Raw genomic sequence first — 8,343 nt, forward strand, 5'->3', positions numbered from 1 at the left:
TGCATTGTAAAGGCATTATTTGAGTGTGTATTGAACAAATGTGGTAAAAATTAAACTCAGATTGTAAACTCTAAATTCGTACTTTTAAGTCTCTACAAAAGTATGAGTATTGTGTACAAGTGTGAATTATTTGCCTCCGTCGTGTAAGTTGGGACAACAATGTCGGAACAAAGTGACTTTACAGTGTTACTGTACAATGACTGTTTAAATGTTTTTATAACCAAGAAGTTGGTCTCTTCTTGATTTTTTAAGACAACTACAAGAGTCAATGTAAAGTGATTCAGTACATGAGTACTTTTATTTTTCTATTTTATCGCGGTTTATCCTTCTTCTACAGATAGCCAGTTCAGATGTGTATCCCGCATTTTCTCTAATTTAAGACTGTTATAGTCTGTAAGTTCTTTGTTTCTGACCTATTTACGGTTTTTAGGTTTTTCTCATAGGAATTGAACATTCCGGAGAATACTTTTTGGAATTTTTGGCTTGCCGATTTATGGAATGATTTTGGATATTTAGGCTTCTTTATACACTAAAACATGTATACTTATTGGTTTTCTGTCGATCGTCGAGCCGTGTTGAAATGTAAATTAATAATTAAGGTTGGTCAACAGTTATAATTTTAAATCCCACGCTTTCCCGTGAACAACGTTAAAGTATTTTAGTTAAAGCCAGTCACCTCCAGTTAACTAGCTGAACTGGTTAATTTACTCATAGGCGATACGCATTTTTAAGTGTTATGCACCATTGTTTTACATGAATTTGTACTTTGTTAAAAAACTGTGTTTCCACATGTAGTTCTTATTCACAGTGTTTAATGACAGAGCCCAGTGCACAAACAATCCACGCGGGGTGTACTGTATGAGCTTTGGTCATAGGTAGTAGTTATTGATAAATAAATCTAGAAAAGCAAATTATTCATCAAACATTCAAATACAGTACTGGATTTTGTTATTATATTCATTTTAAAGGTGAAGTGTGAAAATACTGGAAATGCCCAAAATTACTAACAATCTTTTACAGGATTATTACTTCACGAATGATTTTCAAAATAAAATATTTTAATTTGTCACATTAATCAAACAATTCGGAAAACGTGAATACATATTACAACTTTTTGCACACAACTAAGGGGAAGGTAACAAAAAATTAATACTGGAGGTCGCAACAAAAGTTCTAATTAAATTATCCTTGCAGTAGAAAGCGATAGCCATCAATTTGAACTGTAAGAAAATACAAGGAACTTTAAACTTCATTTTCTTTATTTCCGTGATTCATTTTTTCCACTTAATATTTGGAGTTACGGCGCATTCGCCGCATATATTATAATGATTACGTTCATTGTTTCAAACAAAATAAATACTCGTCATACAACTAAATATGCATTCATGGATTCATTTGAAGCTCTGAACGTATCACGACAAGATTTTGACAATCTTTTGCAATCTGACAGGGGACTTTGGAATTCACCCTGTGAGATGTGATCATTTGTCGATCCAGAGTTATCTGTCCCGTAGCGGAGAAGCCAATTCTGCTAAAATTTCTGAAACCGTTTTAGATACACACAAACCGAAAGCTCCATATCTTTTAGAAACCCGGGGCAGTACTATTTGACAAAGTTTCGAAAAGATTTGAGGTTTCCCTGGTTACGCGATTTCGCGTCCTAAAATGAAATTGTTCGGTTGGTCACTAAACTTTAAACCGTAAGTCGTATAGACTTGGGACCTTCACTGTTGATCATAGATGATATTTTGTGTTTTAAAAATGTCAAAGGTCAAAGGTCACTTTGAAATTTGACCTTGGCCTTGTTATCATTCAAACTTGAAATTGGTAACAGATGGAAGAAAATGTTGAACATGAAAAATATGCATCTTGATTAGATCTTCAAATGGAAAGAGAATTCTAAGCGTCTCGTTGAAGCATTTTGACGTTAGAGCCCAAAAAGCGGTATTTTTGGTGATTTTTGCAGTTTTTTGCCAATATATCACAAACCGTTACAGATAGAAGTCTACTGTAAAAGCCAAATATGTTCAGAATAACAAGTTCTACAAGAAAAATATAGGTTTTTATTCAGCATTTTCAAAACTGTAAGAGTTATGGCAAAAAACTGAATTTTTATGCTATTTTGATAGGAACGGTCAATTTTTTTCCATTTGTTTCAAATAAAAGTACCTACAAACCATATATATTCTTGATCAGGAGCATAAATGCTACCTAAAAATACCAAGGTCAAAAGTCAAGGTCATTTGTTCAAATGGTCAAAAACTGGGTCAAAAATTGTTTTTTGCCATTTTTGCCAATATGGTTCAAGGTAGACAACTCAAACTACTTCCAATCAATTTACAAGCATGATTCCACATCCAATGATATGCCACAATGCATACTTCCGGTCAAATTTTTGACGATTTTCAGAAATCTGAAAATACGCAGATTCGCGACATTTTCAAAAATTCCATTTTTTTGTCGTATTGACTCCAGGATACCATATTTTCCTTCGAATAACCAGTCTAAGCCCTTTTTCGACAAATTTTATTAAGGTCTTTCCCATTTCAATGGGAAGACCTTCTGGTATTTCTTCTGATTATTATTATTATTATTCTTTTTTTTTTCGTCAGGCATTTTGCCAAAGTTTTGGCTGAACGTATCACGACAAGATTTTGACAATCTTTTGCAATCTGACAGGGGACTTTGGAATTCACCCTGTGAGATGTGATCATTTGTCGATCCAGAGTTATCTGTCCCATAGCGGAGAAGCCAATTCTGCTAAAATTTCTGAAACCGTTTTAGATACACACAAACCGAAAGCTCCATATCTTTTAGAAACCCGGGGCAGTACTATTTGACAAAGTTTCGAAAATATTTGAGGTTTCCCTGGTTACGCGATTTCGCGTCCTAAAATGAAATTGTTCGGTTGGTCACTAAACTTTAAACCGTAAGTCGTATGGACTTGGGACCTTCACTGTGACTTTTGACCTTTGACCTTGACATTTTTAAAACACAACATATCTATGATCAACAGTGAAGGTTTGTATGTATCTAAAACAGTTTAAGAAATTTTAGTACTTTCAGAGGAGAATATTAAAAACAGTTTTGGAGATTTATGCAAAAACTACTGTCTGACCACTATGTTCTATTTTTAATAACGGCGGCTATGTTTTTCGATGAATCAAAAATTTCCATATCAGTCCTATGTAGGATACCCCAAGGAACATTCATACCAAATTTGGTTCCAATTGGTCAAGCAGCATCAGAGAAGAAGAGTCTTGAAAAACTGTTAACGACGACGATGGACGCCAAGTGATGGCAATAGCTCACTTGGCCTTCGGCTAGGTGAGCTAATGATATTGGCATAAATTGAAAATCCGAAAATTTCTGTTTTTCTATATTTTGGCATTTTAGAACAACAATAACGTATTTATAGTCAAAAATGCGCATTTTAAACACGCGCATTATATATATACAGTGGACTTAAAATGTGTGAGCTCAGGTGTGTAAAATATGGGAAGCTTATAGCAATATTTTGACCCACCTGGTACTAAGTAAACAAATCTTGATTTATTTTTTGCAAAATTGGCGCATGCGCGAAAGAAAAAAAAAACCTTACATGGATATATTCGGATATCCTTAATATCTAAGAACCATTTCAATACCAAAACTAATTTGAATGATAACATTATGACATTAAGACCATTCTTGTGCAAATGGAAGTTTGGTTTTGACTGCCATTTTGCGAGATCGAAGTGGTTCACGATTTCATTTAAATCAAAATGCTACCAGCACTGGAGGCTTTTGATTCTTGTGAAAATTGCATTAACAAAATTTCAAAGATAACTTGATGCAAAATAAAATTGTGATCATATATTTGCATTTTTCATATTTAATATCAAGAACTGTTTTTTCCATAATACGTATAAAACATGTCAATCCATACTTCTGATCCATCCCCACACATTTCACCTTTTTCCTAAATTTTTAAAACTGTCAAAAAGTTAATTTGCATTAACATTGAAAAAGAAACTACAGTAACAGATTTTTCATTATACAATGTACTCTAAAACCAATTTCAGCTCAAGAAAAACAGACTTCCAAAACTTTCCCGCCAATTTTACTTGGTTAAAATTACTGCTCTTCATCTCATGTTTATTAATGATAAACTATTAATGAAAGGCTGGAGAATTTGCCTGATAAGTGTGTTAAATGAAACATGCTTAACACATTTTATGCTTCTTGATACATAACTGCAAGAACTAAATTACCAAAATACAAATTAATTACTAAATATGATCTTTCAAGGCCAAAAAAGACTCACTCAAATCTTCAGTTGATATAAAGACTAGATCTTACTTCTATTTGCAAAAATAATAGAAAATTTTTGAACTGAATAATTGCAAGATACACATTTACTTGTTATAAAAGAGGTATTGAATGATATAAAAGTAATTACATTTGAACTATATCTTTGTGTATTCAGAAATAGTAGGGAAGATCCTGTGATAGACCGGCGACATGAGGTATTTTGATAAATCAAAAACTGAAAGCATATATCAGGGGCGTACTTTCGGAAAAAGTAACAAAAATATACACACACATTTTAAAGATGAAATAAAGGTTATTTATCACATAATTATGTATACCATGATCTGAAAAAACTGGCTCCAAAATCATTAAAATTCGGGAGTTTCCCTCAGGGGTTTGCCTTGCCGGACTCACTGGGGGCCTTGAGCGACTCCAACCCCACACCCCAAGACCCCTCGCCGTAATTTTGCGTACAACTAAAACAGGCCTAGCTACGCCCCTGTATATTGAGGAATGTGTGTGCAGAATTTGGTGCTTGCATCATAATTTGAAATATTTTGTCAAGTTCCTGCCCCACTATGATATTTCTTCACAAATCTCCATTCGACTTCTAGTTGTTTTTTTTCCTTACTTTTCTCCAGTTTTTTTAATTGATGAATGAGGCTTTTTAGGAAGTGTGTCCCTTAAATTGTTGTAAGCGAACAACACACGACATGCATGGTTGTTCTGGCGTTGCTGGGACATCAACAAAAAGTAGGGAGAATAACCTGTGTTTTGGTGAGTGGTTAATATAATTTTCTCTCCGAAGTAATAACTGGTGCCATTTCCTTCTCTGCTTTCGGTTCTTTTTCTCAATAGGAAACAGGTACAAAGAAATGCCCTTTTTGTAAGGATACTGCTTCCGTTTCCTATCATCCGAAATAACCTTCTGCAGTACCGATAAATGGCAACTTGCTTACAAATACCATTTTGTTCCTGCAGACGATACGTATACACATTCATCCAGTTGTTCATCTGGATTAGAAAAGTACATTTATACTATTTTAGTATCAAACTATTATGTAAAACTATGAATATTTATAAATGAATCATAAATATTGACGAATGAATTATAAATATTGGACTAGTTAGTCGATAAAGGTATAATTGCGTTGGCTGAGTTATTGATCCACGGCTAGAAATATTGCACATGGACTTCCGCTACGCCTCAGTCCAATATGACTAGCCTCGGGCCAAGAACTAAGCCAATATGGAAAACCTTACACAATACTATAATATGCCCATTCACCGTCATCGGGGCCGGCCGGATCAGTGACCCCGCTCTATTATGACGTCAGACTAACGGGACTTTTGGACTTCGGCGAGAAGCAACTCACATACAAAATCTTTTATCGTTCTCAATCTAGGCTGTTCATTTATATTTTGGTAAGAATACATTTCGGAAAATTATTATTCATATCCCTATACAACAGTTTGATGATTGTACATGTTTTGCTTAAAACCGTAATAAATTTAATTTAATTCAAACAATATTTATTCAGTATAAGGGTGCACTATACAGTTACATTAAGGCGCACTGTTTCGCACACCAGGTTACCCCTGTCAAATTTTGTAAAACTTAAAATTAAAAGTTGAAATTTGGTGGATATATTGTTTAAATGTAGATAAGCATTTATGCATAGACAGATGTAATATATGTTATGGTAAACAGGTGTAATTTAAATGAAAAATGGTATCCGGAACGTTTCAGTCTCCTGCCGTATTAGATTCTCTCCTCAGCATCGAATGGCTGATTTTCAAAATACCTTATTTTGCACGAACTTTTGGACTAAAATTGTGAGAGAATGAATCGAAAAGGGTCTTATTATTTTTACCTTTTTTCCCACCTACTCCATGCATGCTTTCATCCTGTGGTAGTGTCTAAGTGCCTGATAGTTTATAAAACATAGTATTTGGCTGTTAGTTTTGGAAAGGCACCCCTGATTTGTGCTAAAACTCAGTAATATTTTTTTCAGTATGTTACCATGGCTACTGGATTTTATAAGAATAATCACTAAATTACTTATAAATGACTTGAACCCCCACACACCAAGGATTTCAAAAAATATGCACTTTTTATGACAAAATACTAGAAATTTCTGTGTTTACTGCCTCAAAACAGCTTTATTTCAACAAAATGAGACGAAATTTTCAGAAATGACATAACTGTATTGTACTACCTAAGGCGGAATAGGATCGGGTAGCAGGCAATAGCTGCGAAACGGAACTACTCGTCATTTCCGTTACAGTAAAAATAACCTCGTATGCAGAAAGGGGATATTTATCCTGGTTCCCAGGACTACGTTCCAGGTATTAGCTACTAGCAATATATATATTTGTATATGTGTAACATACTGAATATTGCGATCGGGAACCAGTCTTGGGGATATTCTTCTTGAAAATAATGCCGGCATTGTAGACATACGCGAATCAAAGTAGTTCTATCCATTCGGTGGCGCTAAAAAAATTAGTACGATAGCACTAGAAATAAAGAACAACTCTAAGAATTTTAGCGCAAAGCGAGCGAAGAGCTAAGAAAAGAAGTAATGCCTAATGGCAAAAAATTCAACTAGTTTTACTATAATTTTAGAATCGGATCGGTCAAATTCCGAACAGATCCGTCTGCCTGTTGCCTCCGAGGTTTTTCTTTAGGTTGAACAATTGACTTATTGCATGTGTAGACAAGTTGCTAAGCCTACATATAGGCTCTCGGCAAAAAACGGGAGTACACTACCAATAATTTACCAACGTTAGAGCAATGCTAGACGATGTCTGGCAAGCTTTTCTTTACTTTGTGCCATCCTAACCTCTAGCATCTGACATGTTAAAAGTCAGCCAGCACTCCACAGTATTGTAGAACTGCCTAATTTTGGTCTTGTAATCTGATGCTTTGTAACATTTATCACTTTAAAAAAATGTCAAGCATCTGTAAATCTATATATCTAGAAATAGCTCTAGCCAAGGCCTTCAGGATGCAGTAAAAATGTTCTGGAAAAAAATTACCCACAGCATATAGGGTTACCATAGAAACCATGCAAAAATATGCGAAAATTTGCAAAAAAGTTCATAAAATCAGGTCTAAAAATATCAAATTTCCCGCAAAATATCTGCAATTTTTATTTCATCCCCTGAAACTGTTCAAACTTTTTCCTTCGAAAACCCCTTCCTCATATGGGCATCGCTGGTTAGATTTTGAGCTATTTCACCTTGTAATCCACTTATTAAATTTAGCATGGTGAAAAATTGACTTACTTTCACTTTCACAATGAAGTCAAATTGTCATTGAAAAAAAGCCCCTTCAACATTGAAAATATATAAAACATTGCAAAATACTTCCAAAAGTCCCCTTTTTTTCAGAAAATGTTTGATCAACAATAGATTCTTCATTTTTAATCACTATAGCAACCACCGGTTTCCATTTATGTCATTTTTCATCCCTAGCCAAAAGTGGGAAACTAAACTAAACTGTGGAGTGCTGGCTTAAGCAGAATGCAATATTAAATATTGTAATTTTCTAGTTATTTCTTGAAAGCTTACCTTCTTACGAGTAAAATGATACCAAATTTATCATAATTGGACAATTGATAACAATTTTAGAGGCATTCTCATACTAGGCTATCTCCTCTTCATTAGTGCAGAACTTTCCTTATACCTAAGTGCAGATATGCACTTCACTGTTTTGCTATAATCATCTTTTAAATGAAAATTTCCACTTAAAACATACAAAATCACAACCTATGTATACTTATAAACCCTACATTTGAGGTTTTGTAAGCTTCTAACACCGGTTTTATGCCAAAATAGTGCATTTGAAGCTCATCGCATGAAAAATCACAGAAATCTGAATGAACTGAAAACCAAACACTAAAAAGCCCACTCCAGGTCTAAGGTTATTAAACCTTTGCTTATTGTGCACTTAAAAGTTGCCCGGTTAACTATTTTACATGTAACCTGTGCAAATATTTAGCTTTTAAAAATATATTTCATTCTTTGTGATGGCAAGAGCCATAT

The sequence above is a fragment of the Perna viridis genome, chromosome 10, assembly GCF_037379345.1.
Source record: "Perna viridis isolate PV_CMFRI_1.1 ecotype Kerala chromosome 10, ASM3737934v1, whole genome shotgun sequence".
Lineage (NCBI taxonomy): Eukaryota > Metazoa > Mollusca > Bivalvia > Mytilida > Mytilidae > Perna > Perna viridis.